This window comes from Heteronotia binoei, chromosome 11 (assembly GCF_032191835.1).
Source record: "Heteronotia binoei isolate CCM8104 ecotype False Entrance Well chromosome 11, APGP_CSIRO_Hbin_v1, whole genome shotgun sequence".
Taxonomy (NCBI): Eukaryota; Metazoa; Chordata; class Lepidosauria; order Squamata; family Gekkonidae; genus Heteronotia; species Heteronotia binoei.
This window is the reverse complement of record NC_083233.1, coordinates 43,070,842-43,095,345: the sequence shown is the minus strand read 5'-3', so window position 1 is coordinate 43,095,345 and position 24,504 is coordinate 43,070,842.

Here is a 24,504-nt window from a genome sequence, read left to right as displayed (position 1 = left end):
CATCTACAGTCAGAGGCAGTAATCCTCTGGATCACAGCCATGAGGCAACATCAGGAGAAGGTCTCAGACTCTATGCAGTGTTGTTGGCCATCCTGAGGAACTGGTTGGGTACTATGTAAGGCAGGGTTCTGGACTGGAGGAACTATTAATGTGCTCCAGCAAGACTCTTCTTATATTCTTATGTTTTTATTGACCCTACTTAGCTTTTGAGATCTGATGAGATTGGGTTGTACCATGTCACCTTGGGGAAAGACTGTGGTTCAGTGGGAGAGCTTTTGCTTTGCACATAGAAGGTCTCATGTCCAGTCCCCAGCATCTCCAGTTAGAAGGACCAAGTAGTAAGGTGATGTGAAATATCTTTACCTGAGATCCTGGAGAGGTGCTGCCAGCCTGAATAGGCAATACAGACCTTGATGGGCCAGTAGTCTGTTCAGTATAAGCAGAGCTGGATTAACAATAAACCCAAGAGGGCACTGGCGTATGGGCCCCCATGCCTTTAGGGGCCCCGGGCCAGATTTCCCCATAGTTTCCCCCCTGCTTGCAGCCCTCCCAGCCTGCAAGCGCAACCAGCAACTGAGCTGCTCTTTGCCCAATTTGCCTGGTGTGGCTGCTGCTGGCATTATTGCCAAGTTTGCCTCTCTCTGCCTCTCCTCAACAGCTTAGTCAAAGGGGCTTTTGAGAAGGTTGCACCAGGGGCCATGGGAGGTGTGGCGGGCACTCAGACTCTGAGATAATTTGCAAGAGGGCCCCCCAAATTTCAACTGCCTAGGGACCTCCACAGGGTTTAATCCGACAATGAGTATAAGGCATCTTCATGTGTATTCACCTTCCCTCCCTTAATGCCTGGTAGCTCCCACTGAAAAGGTTCTCAAGCAGTTGTTTGGGCAAAGTCCTGCCAAACAATACCAGGTTAGAGGGGTCAATCATCTTTAAGTTATATAAGCTCCCCCATTTCTCCTTGAAGATTGGTAGCCAGCCCCTGGAAAAGATAATTTTATTTATTTAGCACATCTTTAGCCTACTTTTCCTCCAAGGAGCTCAGAGTGGTGTACATTGTTCTCTCCATTTTATCATCTCAATAACCATTTCAGGTAATAGGCTGGCAGTATGGGACTACTCATGGCCACATCAGAGTGAGGGTTTGAATCTGGGTCTCTCAAATTCTAGTCCTATACTCTATCCACTACATCACACTGGCCAATTGGAGGCAGTTTATGTCAGTCAATCTCACTCCATTGTTCCAACCCCATGCTAGACATGCCTGTACCTTTCTAGAGCTGTAGGCTTGATTTAAGGGGCCAGAGTGATTTAAAAATGGTATTGATCCCTACTTATCATCTGCTTTTTTACTCAGAAGGAACATGGACTTTTATGCCTATTGTGGGAAGCCAACCATGGGGTAGAGCCCATACTGGTCCCATGCTATGTCGATTCCTCCACAGAAACTAGCCATAGCTTATTTGCCTCACATGTTTGAACTTTGGGAATTAGAAATGCTGACAAGTAGCATCTCCAAATTAAACCCATTGGAACATGCCATGCGTTACAACCGGGGGCCTGTTGACAGTTTTGCATCTTCTCTGCCCCCTAACCTTCAGCCCCGCCCCGCCCTGCCCCACCCCCCAGGCGAAATGTTTAAAATAGGTCCCCAGGTTCTAAAGATAGACCGTTCCATGTCTATCACTGACTCTGTTTTGAGGATGATCACATAAACCTGGGGAGGGGGGCTCATGCTTTCATTGCATATAGTCTTGTGATCTTACGCATCTCTCCCACCAGGCATTTGGGAAATGCGAAACGCTTGCTAAGCCTTTATTTGATTCCTTGAAATATTTTTCCTACTGCCCTTCCTTTCAAAACAACACGAATCCCAAGGGATTTATGCTATCCTCCCCTCAGTAATATTAATGGGTCAGGGAGTGTCAGCTACTGTAAAAGAGAGATGCCAAGACTCCTTGAAATCCCATCCCTACATGGCTTCCAACTTGGTCACTCATATTAAAGGTAAGAAGCCATGTCTATTTCTTTGCATCCTGTTCATGAAGTGAGTTGGGCTGCACAAGAAAAGGCAAGGGAAAGTTCAGCTCCCCTCACCTGTCCACATCTTTCTTCTGTAGAAGGAAAATTAGAACCCTCCCCTTATTTATGCATGAATGGGGAGACAAACAAGAATGGCTAACAAACAAGGATTGTCCTTGTCACATCTTATTTTGGCCCTTGAAGACAGCATTAGACATTTTGGTGCTTGAGGCAGCAAATCTAAACAAGGGCTTATGATAGTGGTAAAAAATTTCCATATATGAAAGGATGGCTATTTGGCTGCCTCTTAACGGTACCCTGCAAATCTGTCTGCAGCAGACTGCCTCACCCAGCTGTCAGCCCTTTGGGTGATGCACTGCAAGCTCTAGTTCCCTGCTCTGACAGTGAAGAAAGGAAAAATGCAGCTGGGCAAGGGCTTCTCCTCAAAGCCAGGCCTGCTCCAGAAGGTGCTGCAGTAGGCTTGCCAACATCCAGGTGGAAGCTGGACATTTCCTGGAATTGCAACTGATCTTCAGATGACAGAGATCAATTCTGGAGAAAATGGCTGCTTTAAAGGGAAGATTGTTTGGCATTATACCCTGCAGAGGCCCTCCCCCCAAAACCCCACCCTTCGCAGGCTTCTTTCCCAATTCTCCCGGAATTTCACAATCCCAAGTGGGCAACACTATGCCATAGCCAGGCCTAAGCCCTCAATAGCCCATCTGTGTTCCCCACCAAAACTACCATTCTCATTGCAGGGAGTCTGAGTGAATTCTGAATGTGTGTCTGTCACCAGATTAAGTGGGGATGGCCTGGCTAAGTAAGTCCCCCGCTTCTCATTTTCTGGAGCTGGCATTGCCTGCCCATCCCTGTTGAGGGCAACTCTGCTTTTTCTGCTGGGCTTACAAAGAATGAGCTCCCAGGGGACTCTGCCTCAGGTCTTTGGTTAACATCTGGTCATTGATTATATTCAATGATATGCATCTGAGTCCCATCAGTCAGTCTAATTGTCTCATCAATTGCTGTTACAGGGACCTCGTCATGTTACCTTTTGATGACAAGCCCATTTTCCACATCTGATGCCAGCAAGCCAGCTCTTCAAACAAGTGACATGTATGTCTGAGAAATGTTGTTTGATCCATTAAACCCTTTCTCGTCTGTCTTTGCACCTACTGGAGCATCTGTTGCAGTGTTGTACCTTTCCTTGATCATACTGGAACATCCAACATTCCCCCCCCCTTTTTTGTTTTGTTTCTGTTATAACTGCATTGAATGCAAGAGAAGTGAGAACAGCCAGATGAGCTACCGATGCTTACAGGACAGGCATCAAGACAACAATTGCATCTATCCAACCTTGTAATGAAAAAAAAGGCAATCTGAGGAATAAATATTTATTGAAAATGTGCTCCCTATGCTGTACTGAAGTATATTAATTTCCAAAAGGTTGTTTTAAAAAACAAACAAAATGAGCTTCTCTGTGATGGCCACAGACCATTTAGTTATATATCTCTGAATCTAGAGGTTATAATCAAACTTGGGTAATGTAGTGTGGCATAAGGGTTAATGTGGTGGATGAGTAGTTGGGACATCTGGGTTCAAACCCCCATTCAGTCAGGAACCCCATTCATTCAGGAGCAAGGTGGACTCTTTGGGTGCAATCACACAGGATATTGTGCCCAATCTAGCCATGCCTCCAGATTTAATGTGCATGATCACACGTGCACATCTGCTCCCCAAGTCCCGACCATACTTGCCTCCTTTTAGAATAGGCTGGGACTAGATTAAATAGCTACTGGGAACAAATCTCTAAAATGCATGCAAGGCGCTTTTCCCAGCTGTCTAAAAAGCTGGAACACACAGTGCACCCACCCCACACATGCAGGAGCAGTCTGAATGCTCCTCTTGCACATGTGTGGCCCATGCCTCTCCTGACAGCAGGGTGGGGGCTACATGATTGCCATGGCACACATCAAAGAGAAACAGCTTTTTCAAAGCCAGGATACTGCCACACCCAATTTGCAGTGTGATTCCACCCATTTTCTTTCAGCCTAGGAAAAAGGAATGATCCCCTGTGCAAGCACCAGTCATTTCCGACTCTGTGGTGACATTGCTTTCACAACGTTTTCACAGCAGACTTTTTATGGGGTGGTTTGCCATTGCCTTCCCCAGTCATTTTACACTTTCCCCCCAGCAAGCTGGGTACTCATTTTACCGATTTCGGAAGGATGGAAGGCTGAGTCAACCTCGAGCTGGCTACCTGAAAACCCAACTTCCAGTGGGGATCAAACTCAGGTCATGAGCAGAGCTTAGGACTGCAGTACTGCATCACAGGGCTCTTTTCTTTCAGCCTAACAACCTATCAAAAGGTTGTGGTGAAAGTTAATTGGGGAAAGGGACCATTTGTGCCGCTCTACTTTCCCTGGAGAAAAGGTGGGATAAAAGTATGATAACATTTGGTATTAACAGTCCAGTAGTTATAACAATTCTTCATTCCCCTATTAACATTTTATCTATTAAAGGAAATCCACTTTCTCCTGTGCCTTTCAGAATGTTTGCACTTGACGAGGGTTTCTTTTCCTTTAATTCATAAATTAGGACACTAGTAGACCACATGTGTGTAGTTTAACTTTGAGAAACACATAATACAAGTCTCATCACATACACAAAACTTCATGAAATTTCAGCCTAGGAAAAAGGAAATGTTCTATTTCTGAATGAGACCATGCCATGTTGGTGAGTTTGCACCGATGGCCAGATCCCCTGGACCTCTGCAGGGGACAGTAAAATGTGTGCTTGCCACAAATTCACAAGATAATAATATTTTAGATCAGCGTTAAAACACAACAGAAAAATAGGCAACATCAGAAATGCATAAACAGTGCAGAGAAGCAACAGAATATATTAAGAACAAAAAACACCATCAAACCAGAGAAAGGAAGGTATAATAGTGAAAAACATTTACTCTCTAAAGGTCTTTGCAATATACAAGTCTAGTCTTTTCTCTATTCTGATTGTTGTAATGAGGAGGATTTATAAGAATAAAATAATTTTAAAATAGGGACAGTTATGAGACAGCATACAAAATTCCCTGAGTCATTTTCTGTGTTCTAGAATGGAGGAAAAATTAAAGGCAGTGTGCTTAAGGAAAGGTACGTGAGTTGATGGACTAAAAATGGATGGTCACTGTGCTATTGTGGTACAGATGTGCTGCTCTTGAGAAATCTGGGTTGAGCTTTCGCCCTTAGTCTATAAAACTGAGTTTCAATGGTCTATTCATAAGCATCCTACAATGACTGATCGGTATCCTTCCATTTAATTATGTAGGGTATTTCTTTTTTAAAAAATCCAGTCCAGGACCAGGCTGACTAAAGAATATAGGTCTGCAGGCTATGGACTTGGGAAGCTGGACTCACGGAGACAGGTACCAGCAGCTAACAGGCAGCTAGAAATCAGTGGTAGTTTCTGTAGAACCTTTGAGAGCACCAGAAGAACATAGATGTTGCTGCAGTACAGGTTAGAGCACACCTGAACAATTCTATACTACAGCAGAACTTGTGGACTGCCCAAGTCTTTCATCATGATAAACTGGGAGGATCTTAAAAGTACAGATCTCTGGCTTGGAACCTTGTATCCCAACACTAATTGGAGGCCCAGAGCTATGCCACTGGGGAAAATTAAGGCCCTTAAATAGCTGCTGTGGCAATGCGAAGAAGGTTGAGGCTCCCTGCTAGGAGGCCCAAGTAACTGGTGATAAAGTCAGGCATCAGATCCTTAATCTGAGGCTTTCTCTGAGATGCTCTCCCTTGGATTGTTTCTCAAGCATATATCTGGGCAATAAAGTCTTCTCCCCCTCAGCCTTTCCCTTATGTCTGTCTAAGAAAAGTTCCTGTCTTGAAGTCAGTGGTCAAAACAACCATGAACAAAGTTATGTACTTTGAACAGGCCTTTCCCAGCTCATCATTCCTGCATCAGCTCCCTGCCCTCCCAGCTACTGTTGAGGGTTGTAGGAAAGAAAAGCAAGGGATGTGGTAGAACAAAATAGGAGTCAATTGCACCTTTAAGACCAACTTAGTTTTATTCAAAATGCAAGCTTTTGTGTGCATGCACACTTCTTCAAACGAGGAATGAGGTACAGTAAGCAGAGACACATATAGCTGGTGGGGTTTGGAATGCCAAGTGGTACAAAGTTAAAAACCAATAGCAGGATAGTAAAATTAACAAATTCAGAAAACCTTTGATCTGGGTTGAATTAGTGTGGGAAACCATAAAACAGTAACATGTCAGAATGTGAGAATGCCTGTTAATTATCCTATTGCTAATAAGGAAAGGAAAGGTCCCCTGTGCAAGCACTAGTTGTTTCCGACTCTGGGGTGACGTTGCTTTCACAACATTTTCACGGCAGATTTTTTATGGGGTGGTTTGCCATTGCCTTCCCCAGTCATCCACGCTTTCCCCCCAGCAAGCTGGGTACTCATTTTACCGACCTCAGAAGGATGGAAGGCTGAGTCAACCTCGAGCCGGCTACCTGAAAACCCAGCTTTCACAGGGGATTGAACTCAGGTCGTGAGCAGAGTTTAGGACTGCAGTACTGCAGCCTTAACCCTCTGCACCACAGGGTTCTAAATAAACTAATAAACCTGGTAATAGACTTGGGTCAAAAAGAAGGCATTTCTTTCCAGAAGTTTTTCCTGTCCAACTAATTTACCCTTTAACATGTAACATAAATATATACATCATTCTAGTTTGCCATTAGGAAAAAATACATTAAAATATAGTAGAAGATGGGTTTAATATATGTAATGAGATAAGCAGCCAATATCCCTAGTATGTCAATACAAAAGCATTATTCTGATACACTATCCTAAAAAGAGAAATACATTGGAATACTTGGTGAAAGTGGGTTTAGCATATGTAATGAGATAAAAAAAACAAAACAACATCTCTGTTCAGTCCTGGGGAGGTGTTTGTTCCAAGTTTCATAATAGTTTGTAATTCAGCAATTCCCCTTTCCATTCTGTTCTTGAAGTTCTGAGAGTGGGCTTAGCATCTGTAATGAGATAAAAAACCAATATCCCTGTTCAGTCCTGGGGAGGTGTTTGTTCCAAGTTTCATAATAATTTGTAATTCAGCAATTTCTCCCTCCATTCTGTTCTTGAAGTTCCTTTGCAGTAAAACAGCTACTTTGAGGTCACCCTTTGAATGCCTTGGAAGGTTAAAGTGTTCCCCCACAGGTTTCTCAGTCCTGTAATTCCTGATGTCAGATTTGTGTCCATTTATCCTTTGGCGAAGGGTTTGTCCTGTTTGCCCTATGTAGAGAACTGAAGGGCATTGCTGGCATTTAATGGCATATATAATGTTGGAAGATGAGCAAGTGAATGAGCCTGAGACGGTGTAGTTAATGCTGTTAGGTCCAGTGATTGTGTTGTCTGGCTGTATGTGGCAGCAAAGTTGGCACCTGGGTTTATTGCCAGCTCTGGTACCAGTGTCCATGCTCAGATGAGATGTTGTATTGTTGTGGGCGAGGAGTTGTTTGAGATTAGGGGGCTGTCTGTGTGCAAGAAAAGGTTTACCCCTCAATACTTTTGAAAGAGAGCTGTCACTATTCAATAGAGGTTGTAAGTTGTTGATACGTTGAACTGTTTTCAGTTGAGAGTTGTAGGGGACCACTAGTGGTGTTCTGTTATTGTCTTTTTTGGGTTTGTCTTGTAACTGGTTTTCTCTGGGTATCATTCTGGCTTTGTTAATCTGTTTCCTGATTTCATCAGTTGGGTACTTTAGTTCCAAAAAGGTTTGTTGTAGATCCCTCCGGTGAGAATCTCTGTCAGCAGGATTGGAGCAAATGCGGCTGTAGCGTAGAGCCTGGCTGTATACAATGGATTGTTTGGTATATTTGGGATGGTAGCTGGAGGCATGCAGGTATGTTTGTCAGTCAGTAGGTTTCTGGTATAAGGTAGTGTCTCTCCATCCATTGTGTATTTTAACAGTGGTGTCCAGAAAATGTATTTCTTGCATAGACTGGTTCATTGTCAGGTTGATGGTAGGGTGGAAGTCATTGAATGCTTGGTGAAATGTATCCAGGGCTTCTTTACCATGAGTCCAGACAATAAAAATGTCATCAATGTAACGCAGGTATAAGGTAGGTAGGAGTGGGTGGGAGTCTAGGAAGCGTTGCTCCAAGTCAGCCATGAAGATGTTAGCATATTGTGGGGCCATGCGAGTGCCCATGGCTACCATTGATCTGTAGGAAAAATTCATTGCCAAATCTGAAGTAGTTATGGGTGAGAACAAAATGGCAGTTTGGTGGCAAAGTCAGCTGTGTTTTTATCAGAGTTTATATTATTTACAGTTTGTAATCCATCTTGGTGTGGGATGTTGGTATATAAAGATTCCACATCCATGGTGGCTAAGATATGTTCTCTGGAAGGTTGTTCAAAGATTGTATTTTCCTCAGAAAATCTGTAGTATCATGAACATAACTGGGAGTACTGGTGGCATAGGGTCTTAGAATAGAGTCCATATATCCAGATACCCCCTCAGTGAAGGTGCCTATCCCTGACACAATGGGACATCCTGCGTTGCCTGGTTTGTGTATTTTGGGTAGAAGATAAAAAGTACCTGGTTGAGGTTCCTGTGATGTGTCTGACAGAATCTGTTCCTGAATACTCAGTAGTAATTCCTTTGTAATCTTGTTTAGTTCTTTTTTATATTCCTGTGTGGGATCTGAGTCCAGTGGTTTGTAAAATGAAGTATTTGAGAGAGTTGTCTTTGAGCCTCCTTCATGTAGTCTGATGTGTTCATGATGACAACAGCTCCTCCTTTGTCTGCCTCTTTAATTGTAATATCCATATTGTTCCTGAGACTGTCTATGGCCTTCCTTTCAGCATGGTTGAGATTCTGCTGTGCGTGGTGTTGTTTGTTGATCACATCAGTTTGGACACTCTGGCAAAAAGCACTCAATGTAGTGATCCAGTGTGGCATTGTGACCTTCGGTTGGAGTCTGTGTTGTGACAGGTTAACAATATTTTTGGCTGGCTGCAACGGGATGTGGTCTATGGATGTGCACAGAGGGGAAAAAAAATCATTATAATTTCAGATCCAGAAATTTTTTGGGGGGAGGGGGCAGACTTTACCATGATTGCTGATTTTCAGGTAGGACATTACCAGTTTGGGGTTCAGATCCATTCAATTTTTCAGGTTCTGGAGTTTAGGGAGCATTATTTTCAATGGGGAACCAATGTGAAGATGTGGGGCAGCAGGTTTTAAAGTTAATGGCATCAAGTTTTCACATGTATCCCTCTAATCTAAAGCCCCATTGCAAAATGTACAAAGGGGTTTGATTTTTCAGACCCCTGAAGTGGTTGCCTCTCGGTGCAGGTGTATGTCTTGCTATTTATTTATATATTTATTTATTAGGTTAGATTAAGAACATAAGAGAAGCCATGTTGGATCAGGCCAATGGCCCATCCAGTCCAACACTCTGTGTCACATAGTGGCCAAAAAACCCAATTAGATTTTAGATTGCCATTCCCTCCCCTATCAAGGCAAGGTTCAGGTGGTGTACAACATAATGCAAACATACAATCCATAGTAAAAGTCTTATAACAGTAAAACACAGTAGGTACCTAAAAAGGTGACACCCAAACTCTTGACGGTTGGTGCCTATCTCAAAGGCACTTCATCAAGAGTCAGGAGTTAGCACCCCAAACCTGAGTCTCCATGCCTCAGCCACAGAACCCTCATCTTGAAAGGATTCAGTCTCAGTTAGCTCTTCTTCCCAGAACAGCCATCAACCCCTTAGCCAGATTTTCTGGGATGGTATCCAGCTGACCACCCACCAACAGATAAAGCTGGGTGTCCTCAGCATACTGGTAAAATCCCAGCCTGGAACTCTGTACCAGTTGGGTGACATATAGATGATAAACAACATTGGGGAGAGAATTGCTGCCTGAGAAACCCCACAAACTAAGGAGTACCTGGATGACACCCTCTCTCCTAGCATCACCCTCTGTCCTCAGCCTTGGAAGAATGCGGTCAGTCACTTCAAGGCTACCCCACAAACTCCTACATTAGTGAGGTGGTGGGTCAAAAGGTCATAATGACCGTGGTGATCACTGCTGTGAGATCAGTAAAAGAGCTTAAATATCTGAATACCCTAAACAATTGTGTTGGGCAAGAGCTAGTGGATGCGATGGTGGTTGTATAGAACTCCTTCACAGCCTTCACTTCAATCTCAGGGTTTCATAAGCATCCCATAAGATGTTCTTGCCACCTCATCATGAGTTCACTGCCAAACTCAATCTAGTCATCTCAGTTTCCATTTCACCTCCCTGAGTTCCGAAGTGTACCAGGGGAATAATTTAGACCAGGAATGAAGAGGACATTGGAGGGCGATTTCATCAATGGCTTCGGAGAAATGGGAGTTCCAGTCCTCTATCAGCTCATCCAGTGAATCACCAGGGGGCATCAGATCCTGCAGAGCATTCTGGAACCCAGTTGGGTCCAGTAGTCTTCATGAATGAGCATAAATCCTGTTGCTGCCTAGATAGGAGGGAGCTGGGATACACAACCAGACCTTCAGAGCAAAGAGATTTGTCCATGGCTATTGATTTCTATAGGGTAGAATGGCAGTCAGGTGGTGGTGTCCCAGAAAAGGACAGTGAAAGCTGGTCACTCTGACATGCCTGTGTTTTTAAAAACCTTGTCTGTATCCACTATTTTCTATTATGTCCCCCCCTTTTAAACCAATAATGGGGAGGAACTCTAAGCCATGGGTTAAAGGGAGTTACTAGAACGCTGTGATAATGTTCACAGTTGAGTTCCTTGAAAATGAGAAGAGATACTAAATCAAACTCCATTGACTCTCCATGTGTAAACCTAGTGCAGCAAGAATGCAGTGCTCCTGAAACTTAACCCAGGATTTTTTGTTTTTCTTGAATGTGGGCAAGCCCAGAGACAACACTAGGCCAGATAACCACAGACCCAAAATTTCAGGTACTTCCATCGCAACAGGAGACTTTCAAGTAATTGTGGCCCTCTCCACAAAGTATTCACAAGGATAAACTGAGAATTCTATTCCAAATAATGCCCCCACCTCTACCTACCTGGACCTTTAGGGCTTTATTTCTTTATTTCATGTATGTACTTAATTTATATTGATTAAATTTGCATACCCAGATCCTTTGTGATGGGCATGGTACCCATGAGGGCTGTCCTCTTGACAACCCTACCCCACCCCTGGATTGATCATATAAAAGGAACTCTATCGCAGGTCCCTCCTCATTCCTTTCAAGCCTCACAAGAGAGATTACAAAGAAGTTGTGCCATTTGATTCCGACAGCTGCCTTAAAAGTTCACTCTATGGGGCTTGTCTCCCAAGGTGATTGGTTGGGAGTGCTCTGTTCATTCCTTGTGAGGATCCAACTAGAAGTCAAAAATGTCATTGCTTGGGAAATCAGAAGAGTCAGAGAAAAACATGAGCACCTGCTGTAGCAGCACCCAAACATGAAAAACAACACTGAATTTTCAGGGAGGGGATTTGTAATGCCTAGAATCTTGGATTTCTATTACCATTCTATTAAATAATAGTGACGACCCAAAACAGTGGTACTTTTATGTATATTTCCAGCATGCCTCTAATGTGGTCCGTAGAACACTGCTGACCCCCCTGTTGCCCAATTGAATTGCCTTCTGCTCAGGCACCCAAGCATTTGGATGCAACCCAGCAAGGTTGACACATTTACATATTTCCATCTCCTATTCTCTGTGGGTTAATTTTTGAGAAAGGAATTTAAAAATGAATAATCCAAATGAGAAGTCATAATATTAAGCCCAGTATTGGCAATCCAAAGCCTACTTTCCCAGTTCTTGGGGCACTCAGAAGTTCTAGATATCTCCTGAGGACAGTAGACTGCACCTGGAGACTGGATCATTGGATATTTCAAGGAAGAGAAGAAATTGGATTTATACCCCACCCTTCGCTAGCCAAAGGAGTCTCAGAACAGCTTACAAATCTCCTTTCCCTTCCCTACCTTACAACAGACACCCTATGAGGTAGGTGGGGCTGAGAGAGCTCTCCAAGAACTTCTCTTGAGCAGAACAGTCATTGAGCAGAACAGTTGTGAGAGAACTTGTGGCTGACCCAAGGTCACATCAGCAGGTGTATGTGGAGGAGTGGGGAATCAAACCCGGTTCTCCCAGATAAGAATCCACATACTTAACCACTACATCAAATTGATTGGAATGGGGGCCCCTGGGCTGAAGCACTGAAGCATTGCTGTGCATCTACAATGGCAGCAGCATGGCATGTAAGAGGGGAGGGGCTTCATTGCTATGAAAAGCCCCTCAAGCACCCAGTCTGCTATGCATGGAGGGGAGTGGTTGTATCCTATATATAGCAATTGATTACAGAAAGGGGGGGGGTAGTCACAGGTTGAAAAGCCAAACGTTCAATCTCTGGGTAATGAAGTAAAGACCGAATGGCACAGGCAGTCATGAAATTCAGCCAGTCCTATTCATAGCCAGGGTGTGGTCTTCATTTTCCCCCTTGCACTGAAGCTTGATCCTGTTGTAAAATCTCTGCAGAGAAACAAATATAAACCTCCAATAAAAATGGCTTATAAGGGACTGCTGATCTGGTTGGATCAGCATCTTGGAAAAAAAAAACAGTTGGAGTAAGCTATATGTCTATATTTGTAGACTGTTCCCCTGTGGATTGTTCTCTTCTCAGAAGTCATACGTGTGTCTTGTTCTGAGGATCTCTCTATAACTAAGCAACTGAGAGGTGGGGGAAGGAAGAACACATCTGTTTCTCCTCTCTGAGCTTGTAGTGTTTTTCTCCGCTCTTTTCTTCCCCAAACCGCGATACCAAGAAAGGGACCAAGTGGTGAATTTTGTGGGTCAGAAGTTGTTATCTTCCTGAGATGTCTTGTGTCAGGAAGACTTTCTGTCAACTGGGTACCGTTTAGCAAGTTTGTCCCCAAGTTCAAAGCAGCCTCTCCCCCCTGCTTGGGATGTTTTCTGCCCTTTGACCTCTCTGTTGACTCAAGCCTCTTCCCTTTTGAGGTCAACATCAAAATAAAGTTGTATGTCTCTCTGGGCTGACCATGGCTCTGACTCCCGAGATCAAGGATTTTTTAAAAGACGTTTGTCTTCCCATCTGTCAACCAGCATTTGAAGTGAGCTTGCTTCTCTATTCTTTTGGACAAGTGTGAAAATGGGGAGGAGATTGTTGCTTTATATGAAGGTTTTGGTCTTTTAAAAGTGTTTGGCTAAATTCTCTCTCCTGTTAAGAGACCCTTATGGCACCTTGAATAGATCAAAAGCCGCTGGGTCTGTTCTGCAGCTTGAATTCTACCAGAGAGGACAAGGCACTCTCTAGTCGAGGAGGAGCTTGGACAGGGCAGAGGAGTTTGGATTTCATTCTACACTTTTCCTACCGAATCAGCCCAGGCAGTTTAATAATGATGGTTCTCTTCACAAAAGGCTGTCCTTGCCACTTAGTGACCAATTATGGCCATCTTGGGCTTTTCCCTAAGATGCTGGAAAGTTAATCTGATATCGAATCTTTATAAGTCTGCCTCCAGCTTCTTGTTGACATTCTGCAAGATATTTCCTTGTGGCTGCTTTGGGGAGGAATGGAACAGGAAATCTACCCAGGGACGATAATAAAGAAGAACCCAGCTGGATCAGACCAAAAGTTCAACGCGTGAAGCATCCTGTTTACCACAGGGGTCAACTAGACCCTCCCCTGAGAAAGCCCACAAGCAAAACATGAAAGGCAACAGCCCTCTTTCACGCCCCCTCCCAGCTCAGAAGAATACTGCCTCACTTAACCATCAGGGCCAATAGCTGATAGACCATCTTCCATCAGTTTGCCTCTGTGAACTTGTTGTGGCAGTGAATTGTGTAGGTTAATTATCTGTCAAATTAAGAAGTGCTTTTCCCCCTCTGTCCTGAATCTATTGCTCATCCTTCTTTATGATGTCTCTGCAAAATGGTAACATATATTTAGTACCCTTCTATCAAACTTTGCTGACTTTGCTTTGTATCCTGATTGCACAAGCTATAATAGGAGGGCTTCTCTGTATATCTTCTTTCCCCATTCCAGGTATGCAATGCATTTGTGTTGGCAACTAACTGAATTTACCTAGTGCTGATACCTTCATTATTTCTCTCATTCATAAAACTCAGACATTAGCTGCAACACTATTAAATCCCAGCATCTATGTAATGTTTTTCACAGTGAAATAAGAAAAAACGAGAGTCCCCTGCTGAATGGAGTTCAGAAACAAGATGCCACAGTGTATAACTTGCATGACAAAAGAGATACTTCAAATGGTGGGGACCTTTGAAAGCCATTACCCAGCTTGCAATTAGCCTCTAAAGTTTCCGATATGCAATTAGGGGAGAGGGCAGAGGGACAGGATTGGTCTGCTGGCACTGATGTCACAGCAGCCCTTAACTCTACAAGGAGAGAGCCTTTTCCTTACTGCTGTTCCTAAAGGGATGGGGCATTTGAGGGGCTGCCTCCAAACTGGTGCATTAGAGGTCCCCAAGCTGCAGTTTGTTACCTTCTCCTGTTTCTGCTTTTTGACAGAACATCTCCTGCCCATTCAGGTAAAACAATCCAGGAGAAAGAGGAAGAACTTGTCAGAGGAGTGATGTCACTTCTAGACATCTGGAATATTATTTATATGGAACATGTTGGAGGAGTGATATCATCTTATAGATCATTTTGTTTTTTGTGGCGCTAAGAAGTAAAATATCCTGGTGCTAAAGAATGCAGTGAGCTTGCATTTTGTTGTCATTCTGGAAGTCTGCCCTTTTTTGTTTTTTTAAAATAATTTCAGTGTTTGAGTGACTTGATTCCCTTCCCCCCAATATTAATTCTTTTTTTTTAATTTGACAATAGTAATGCTCCATCATGCAAAAGAAAAGCAGAAGGAAGAAAAGAAACATTAACTATAAGCGATTTTTTTACTTTTGCATAAAATATTGCAGGCAGAGAGAGTGTTTTCAAAAGCCCTAACTCAAACCACACAATGCATGATGATTCTTTGACACATGGTTTTTATTATGAGCGGAATAAAACGGAAGTCTAATGTGGCAGACATTACTGATAAAACCAAGCAGTGAACAGATTAAAATGTACTTGGAGGTCTCAAGATAAATGTTTGCACTTGCATGAGTTCATCAAGTGAACTAATCTTACCGATGGGAGGATGAAGATGGACATGAGACTATAAAAATTGGGTGACATGTTTATTCCAAAACCTTACAAACCTATCTTTCTGCTGGTTAATTGGGGCCCAAAGCAGGTAACATCAAGTAATTAATAGTGAACTGGTGGCGGCTCATTCTTTGGGAAAAGGACTGCTGTATAGCTATCTGCAAAGTATAGAACCCAGACATGGTTACTTATCTTTTACTTGAGGTGAGTCTGCTACAACGTTTAGGTGCTCAGCTTTGAGGATGGTGTATAGTACTGCAGAATACAGTGCTTTAGTTTGGCTCAACAACCACAAACAGCCCAACTCAACACAACATTAAGAACCATCACTAGATGTATTAAACTCACTCTGACCTATTGATTACTCAAGTTGTGCCACATCGCCCCCCCCCCCCCCATATCTCTGAAGACAAGATGCTCTCCGTGAATATAGGAAGATCACTGAAAACAGAGAGTTGCCCATCAACAAACACATGGCTGACGTGGGCTTATTCAGACAGATCCCGACACCCACCAATCAGATCTTCACAAATCCCGCAATCACAAAATTTTGACCTCGGGAATGAATGGTTTTGAACATGGATGCAATCATTTCCACCCAATGTAACCTGATAAACACTGACAATAGACCTGCAGGATTTGACTTGCCACATAAAGTATGGAAGATAGCTAATAAAATACAAGCAGGCTTTGGCACTTACAGTTATGCAGAACTGTTGTTTAAATGGGACTAAGTATCAGGACTTGAATGTGATTGTGGTGCAGCCCACCAAAATATTTCCCATGTTACAGGAATGTGAGTGTCATGCTTTCCAGAGTGATGTGATGGAGCTCTTTGAACTCTCCTCAGCTGTAATTGAGTGGACTAAAAATTTAGATATTAGTATATTTAGGGGGGTTGCCCAGTTGGTCTGCATACCCACTGCATCAGTTTCATTACATATTTTATATTATTATATGCTTCCTGCCATATAATAAATAAATAATAATGTTTCACTATACTCATCTCCCAAATATTTGCTGTAGTATTTAGATCATTATGACTGCCATAGTTCTGACAAGGCTAGAAGTTCTTCCCCTATAAGGTAAGATATGAGGTGGAGCACCCCAGTACATGTGCCAGTTTTGAAGTCAAAGATAAGACACATGAGACATATGATGCAACAACCTTGCCAAAACTAACCATGTATGCCTCATGTCAGTGCTGAGATGGGAATACTTTGCACATTTCACTGGGTCCAACCAGCTTCTCCACTGGTGAATAAAGGAGGACCGCAATACTGTTAAGTGCAGGACAGTAAGGTATGTTGAAAGTAGTTTGTCTAGCAACAAGTTTCTTGATATCCCCCATGGAATTAAGTCTTATGATTAACTCAGTGGAGGGTCATGAAGAATCAAAAGAGGCAATTTCCTGAAAACCATGGTGATTATTGGCAATTTTCTAATGACCCTTCCAGAATACCATAAACTTTGCAAACAGTTTCCCTCTATTCCTTTTTTGCTTTTTTTATCCCTCCCCTTAACTAATTCAGTGGTATACAATGTTCTATGCCTCTGTGAGCATGCTGTGTCTTTCTCAGCCTTTCCTTTATTTCTTTTTCTAATTGGGTGCCCATCTGATAGGTACTGGACTGACAAGTGTGTTATTAGGTGAGAAACAACATGGAGAATCGTCCTCCCTCTTTCTAGAGCCTCTTGTGGCCAAACTTGGGCTCCCCGAATTGTCCTACCTTGGCACTAGCATCTGTCTATCTCTGAGTTGTTTATACCTTGCTGGGAAATGAGATTTTCCTCAAGGAGTGCCGTGCGTATTAATAGTGCTACCCAAAGTAAATTAATTACCAATAAACCATTACTGTTTTTAGAATGCTGTATAACAGACTTGCCGCCCCCCAGGGTAAAAGGTCAGCTGTTATGCTTATTCCGCATAAGGCTGGTGACTGGTCCCAAGACATTGTGGCGCCTGAGGTGGAAAATCTTCCCTCTCCCAAGGTAAAAATATAGATGAAATAAACTGACAACTCACATCTCTTAACAGCAACCCAATTTTGCTGCCTGAGCACATTGCCATGCTTTGCCTGACAATATCTAAATATATGAAGGAACCTTATGCACCCCATACAGACATTAATTCCTTTGGCTATATTTCTGTAATTTCCCTTCATCCTGCACTGGTGTTTACATTTTGCCTGTCTAACAACAGTTGGAAGTATTTTATATCCATGCTCAGGGCTTTTTTTGTAGGAAAAAACCAGCAGGAACTTGTTTGCAGATTAGGCCACACCCCCTGATAACACTGTTGTTTCACTCAGGAAGCCCAACAGGATCTCATTTGCATATTAGACCACACCCCTGAGGCTAAGACTGCCAGAACTGCATTCCTGTGTGTTCCTGCTCAAAAAAGCCCTGCCCATGCTGAGTGAGATAATTACTTTTTCCACTGGAGCTTATTATGGACTCTCTTCTCTTTTTGTAACATCCCAACCACTCCCAAATTGTGTACATAAACCAAGCTGGATGGATTTACTTTCCTTTGCACCTGATGAAAGGAGCTTTGGCTCATGAAACCTGGCATATTTTAGTCCCTCAGGTGCTCTCCTGCTCTGTTATACAGAGCTCAGTACTGCCTACTCTGATTGGCAGTGGTTTTTCAGGCTCCCAGCAGAGGAAGGTTTTTCCCACATCCCTGCTAACCAAGATCTTTTATTTGGAGATATGGGAGACATAATTTGGGAACATCTGCATTCAAAGCTGGTGCTCAGTCACTGAGCTAGCCTTCCATACAAATCTTGTTTATTTCCTTACAATATGTATAGCTCACCTTTATCCCCAGGGGGACCCAAAGTGTCTTATATTATTCTCCTCCCTTCCATTTTACTCTCACAAGAACCCTATGAGGTAGGTCAGGTTGAGAGTGTGTGACTGGCCCAAGGTCACCCAGTTAGCTTCCATGGCAGAGTGGGGATTTGAACCTGGGTCTTGAAGATCCTAGTCCAGGGGTGGCCAAACTTGATAACATAAGGTTTGAGAGCTGCAAACCATGAATGACAGATGTTTGAGAGCTGAAAGATGGAAGGAAGGAAGAAAGGGAAGGAAGGAAAATAGATGAGAGGAGGCGGTAGAAAGAAAGCAACTTTAAATGCATTATCCAAGCTGCCAGCTGGCTTGGCTTGGAGAAGTGATTTAAAGAGACAAATGCCTTCTCCAAGCTGGCCAACAGGGCAGTGGGGGTTTCAAGAACCACACAATATGTGTGAAAGAGCCACATGAGGGTTTCAAGCCACATCTTGGCCACCCCTGTCCTAGTCCAACCAACATCACAGTGAGTCCATCTAATCTTGTCCAGTCAAATAGTCATCCAGTCACATATTTCAAATGCTGGCTGAACCACTGGAGAGCTCTGCCAGTCCATATCTCTTCACCTCTCCTCCACAGCTCCTTCACCTCTTTCACACTCAAGTCGATGCCAGTGCGAAAACGATTTGAGCCGGGGCTTCAGGGAAGGCGACTCCGCAAAGAGTCACTAGTGGGAAAACGAGAAAAATGCTCCGGACATAATTGCGCCGCGGAATAAGGGGAGCAAACGCTAAGTGCGAAAACGGCCAATGTTTCCTCCTACTGAGGCAAAAGTTAAGTTGGGTTTTTGCTGTCCAATTTGGCATTTGTTCCCAAACTAAAACACCTGGCATGAAAACCATGGAGAAACTTCATTTCTTTTCCTGTTGGGGAGAGGAAAGGAATCATATTTCCTTTTTAACCCTGTTGGATCACAAATGCGCCTTGAAGTTGATGCATTGTATTCTCTAGGCATAACTAGACCTTTGGGTAATTTGAAGACATTACATAGAAGCAGAGGTGGCAGTTTATGGGCGATTGTGGCAACAGAATGCTCAAACACCACATTTCTAAAGCAATTTCTTCCTGTTAAAAGGCATCCATTTGCAAATCAAACAGCAACTGCAGTGCAATCTTGTTGAAATGAAACTGCCTGCTCATGTCATCAGAAGTTCCCTGTTCATCTCTTGTGCAATAAAATACTAACACTTTTGAAAAGGTTCCTGAAAAGAACAGTATTTAGAAAGGCTGGCAAGAATGCTGGCTGCTTTTTTCATATTGCTCTTACATCTTCAGCACCATGGTGTTTGCTTTTGCTCCTTCCTATTCCATCCAGAATGCTTATAATCTCACTGAGGTTTCCCAAAAAGTGAGACAATGAAAAGTAGTGCTGGCTAGCAGGATAATCTGGATAAACTTTGCAAGAGATCACTTGCTGAACTGGAGTAGCACTTTTTGCAAGACTGCAGTTTCTTTGCCAGTTTCATGGTCATAACATAATGAAATATAAAATAAACAAAGCAAAAGAAACTTTGAAAATTTAATCAGCTGCAGAATCACAGCATTAAAACCAATGTTTATACTCTTAAATCATACCAGGAAGAAGTAGTGTAATGTTTTGGCAGCATAATATGAATTGAATGCCCAGCTGTAATGCATGCTGAGCTGGCTACATGGCCAGGGCTGATGTGAGTCCTAAACCAGGGCTAATGTAAGCCTTACAACCATCAGTAAAACCTCATAAAGTAGGCCAATGTGATTAATTCTCATATTGCCGACTGGGGGAGGTTGGAAGGAACAGAGTGCCTGTTCTGCCCCAATTGAGCAGATCGTTATTTGTTATATTACTTCCTGATTCTGAATTTAGAACTGCTTGATTTTCTCCTGGTGGATCTATTAACAATGGATCAGGACTTAATTTTGGGCTATGGTCAGATGGGAGGCTTGATGTAGTCTGGGTGCGCCTCTAAGTGCCCTGGGTTAAAGTGTCGCAGAAAGGACTGACCAGACAGCACACTCTGTGGCGGTTTCCCTACATGCTCCACATTACTGCAGTGCCTCAACCATGGAACATGCTGTAGGCACTTGTGTGTGAATTGGCAGTAACCACAACAAAAAATCATGATGGGGAGTTCAGGCATTTATGCGCGTATTGACAGGAACTACAAAAAGCTTCACAACAGGGGAGTTCAAACATCTCAAAACATGGAGTGGAAGTGCTACCATCCGTATATACCAGACTTTCCCTGGTGCCTAATTACTCCATTTCCAAAGTGCAGCAAGGCTGGGTGGCAATGACTGGGCCATGGAAGGCAGATGGCGTCTGATCAAGCCCTTTAAAGTCTACACAGGTAATGCAAGTATGTCATGTCAAACTGCTTGTCTGATCACAGCCTTGACTGACCGATTGCTCCAAGACAGAGCTATTATTTTGCTTAGGCCAGCTCTCTGATGGGAAAGTGCTTAGCCTTGCATTGTTTCTTTACCTCTCCCAACCTATTTATTTCTTTCCTTTGGCTGGTTTCACAATACTTCTTCAGCAGCAATTTTAATTTTCTGTACTCAAAGCAGTTGTTCAAGTTAATACATTTGGCTGGTTTCACAATACTTCTTCACCAGCAATTTTAATTTTCTGCACTCAAAGCAGTTGTTCAAGTTAATACATTGAAAGACTGGTTTACAAGAAAATATGGGATTGGATATTTGTTTAGCAGCATGGATAGACATACAGACCAATGAATTTTGAGGCCTAGACAGTGACCTCTGCTCTGCCACTTGCCCTGTTAATAACTGGGATGAGATTTGAACTCAGGACTGCCCATTTTGCACCCATAGTCACTTATGCCCCATCAGTTTACTATTATGGTACATCTGTTTGGGTTCCCAAATGTGCAGTTGAATGTTCACTGAATGCCAGCCAGTCTTACTGGCAAGGAATGTTTCCTCTGTGGCAACTTCTCTGAATAAAGAAGCTTTTCTAATTAAAATAATCAACAGAAAGTCATTGTTTATAAACATGTAAGCAAGCTGCTACAGCCAGTCCCCAAACTGTTCTATTCAGTGCTTATGAGCATGTAAATTAGCCATGGCTCACAGGCCATCCATGACTTTGTACTGATTTCTAAATAGGTTTCCTCTGGTTCTCACAACACCAACCCACCCATCCATGCAAATCTAGAGTTTATTGTGCAAAGTGTCATCTCTTTGAGTTCATCAGGGATGAGGCCATTTTGGTCAGAGTCCACAAAAGATCAATGGCCAGCCCCCTCAATTCCTTTTCTGTGTTTCAAGAATGCAGGTTATGTTGCAATATAATAATTAGCAATGTTTGACTTTCTCGTAAATGGATGCAGTTACTGGAAGATCTATTATGCACTTTGTGACTGCAGATTATGTCTCAACCTTCCTCAGAGGGCTTCAGTTTGTTTAGAAAAGAGCTTGCATCCTGAAGTGCAAAAATTAATAGTTGGCAGTGATCCATATATGGTGCCTTGTTAATTGTGCCACTCTCCAATGACCCTGCTTTCGAAGAAGAATAAGAATAAGAAGATATTGGATTTATACCCCATCCTCCATTCTGAATCTCAGAATGGCTTGCAATCTCCAATATCTTCCTTCCCCTCAACAGACACCCTGTGAGGTGGGTGGGGCTTAGAGAGCTCTCACAGAAGCTGCACTTTCAAGGACAACTCTGCCAGAGCTACAGCTGACCGAAGGCCATTTCAGAAGCTGCAAGTGGAGGAGTGGAGAATCAAATCCCATTCTCCTAGATAACAGTCTACACACTTAACCACTACACAAAACTGTATGTTATACTCAAAGGCAGGGCTGGGTCTCTTCTTTTTTTATTGAAAGTTTATAACAATAACATCCACATCCAGTTCAGGAAATTATCTGTAGTTAATTTGGAGATGGGAACTGAATTGGTAAAAAAAAAAAAAAGGTTGATTGACTGGGTCATGTGTTGTTAAAATATAATAAAGAATACTTTAATCAAGAGCTTTGATTACAGTGACAAATATGTGAACTATTATAGTGAGACAATGAAACAAGCTGTTAAGAAATTGTTAGAAACGGATACAGGTGAACCTCAGCACTACCATAGACACTTGCAGTCGTAATTGAAGATGCCCAAAGTTCCGTCTGCAAACATTGAAAAGCAATCTGTGATTGGAGAACTTATCCTAATAGTTGTCTATTTGAGGTCAGTGGAATAAAAGGTACTCCTGAATATTGTAAGAAAAGGCATTCCTCAAAGGAAAGCTAGGAACCAGAATTTATCAGTGAGAAAAAAACCCATAAAGTAAGGATTATCTCTCATAAATAGAGACAGAGGGTTTGCTTTCCCAGTGCATGTGCCATGCACCTCCCTTCCACTGATGACTTGCTCAAAGGCAAAACAATGGAGGGTGTCATGGACTCAGTAGCCTTTCCAAAGGGTTTAGCTGTATTCTTGCTCACTGTTTTTAACACAGCAGATTTCAGCTCACACACCGGTAAGACCTGCTAGGAATGACTACTGTAAAAAACTATTTTAAAAAACTGAAGCTGAGCACATTGCCTAGATGTCAGAAGCATAGCTTTTCCTTCTAAATGAATTAATAAATAAAAGTCTTTGATTGTTAGCAATGCAAATTCCATGGGAGAAATTCTACACACCGAATCTCAGAAGATTATGGAAACCACAGGTTTTGAAATTGCGGTGAGACATTTATTAATTTTGTTTCCTTCTGTGAGCTCAATCAACTATGACTTACATCTTGTAAATGCTTGTAAAATCTTTATTAACATTTTGACAGCTCCAGATGTGCCCGAGTCAAGAAGAAAGGCAGTTACATTGAACTTCAGTGAAGTTTCCTTTCTCTGAGGTAATTAAAATATGATGTTCCTGATGTGATACAGTACTTTCAGATTATGTACCACTCCAAAATTCACACAGGGGATAGCTTGTCAGTTTCCCAGATGTGGTACAGTCCTTTCAGTTTATGTACCACTGCCACCCCAGAATTCACATAAGGGTTAGCTGGTCAATTTCCCTGACTTTAGTTTTCTATGTACAGGGAGATTTTGCTGGAAGCACTTTGAAACAATCTCCTGCTTGCATATGACATAGTACAGGCTTCAGAGGACTGCACCATATTCCTTTCCTGAAACATTTCCATTTGAATGTTTAAGCCAGGGGTGTCAAACATGCAATTCAGGGGCCAAATCAGGCGCTTGGCTGTCATCTACTCCCTTTGCCCTCTCTCTTGCTTCCTTCTGCATAACAGCTTGCTTGGCAAGGCTTCTTCAATCACACAGGAGCTACAGAGCAAAACCTCTGTTTTCTCTATTGGGTGAGGCTCCTCCCTTGGGGAGGAAGCGGGGGGAGGAATAGTTTGCTTTGCCAGGCTCTCTCAATTGCACAGCAGAGCTACCGAGTCAAGCCTCTCTTCCTTCTATTGGGTGAGGCTCCTTCCCCTCCTGGTCCCCTGGGGAAGGAAGGAAAGAGCCAGAGCTTCCTTTGCCCAGTTCCCTGGATCCCATGGAAGAAATATAAAGAAAGCACCTTCAAGAAGAACGAGTGCTAACGTTTTAAACATGTTTTAAGTTTTTTTAAAAAATATATTTGTGTTTGTCTGTGCCCTTTATAAAATTTATATCTCTGCCAACTAATCTTAAATAGGTACACACATGACCTGGTCCGGCATGGCTCGACCCAACCTGACATGGCCCGGCCCAACAAGGTCTCATTCGTGTCAGATCTGGCCCCCATAACAAATGAGTGACACCCCTGGTTTAAGCTGTCTCTTTGCCTAGCCCCCCCTTTCTGGCTTAGAGGGTGAGATATAAGCCAAGAAATCCTCAGTTCAAATCTCACTGCAGCTGTGTGGACTTACTAGAAGTTCTTAAATAATATGCATTTACTGGCCAGAGCTTCCCATCAGTAGCATGAGAATATTAATATTAGCCTATCCTATAGGGTTGTTGTAAGGCAAAATGCCTTTAACAGCTGAGAAGTCATCCACATGGCAAACACAGACTCCTTCCATTTGTCATCCACTGCCAGACACAAGAATACATAGAAAGCACTTTGCTACTGCTGTGCTTGTGCTTGTGTCAGAGCCTACAGGGTTTTTCCTGGTGGTCTTCCACGTTTAGTGAGAGAGGGTTCTGAAGACGCAAAGGAATCCAGTCTTGTACACAGCTGCGATTAGACTAGCTATATACATTTATTTACAACTATAATACAAACTAGCAAAGTGCTCTGCATACAATTCACCATCCAACCTCCCACAAGTAGCAGAGTACTACTGTACATTTATATATGTCCTCTAGGTAAGTGACCAATCAAGTTTAGTGCTGAGTCCTGCTCACATCACCTTGGCTGATGCAATCTGGCAGTCTGCCAAATGCCTCTGTCAGCCAGATCATCTACCATC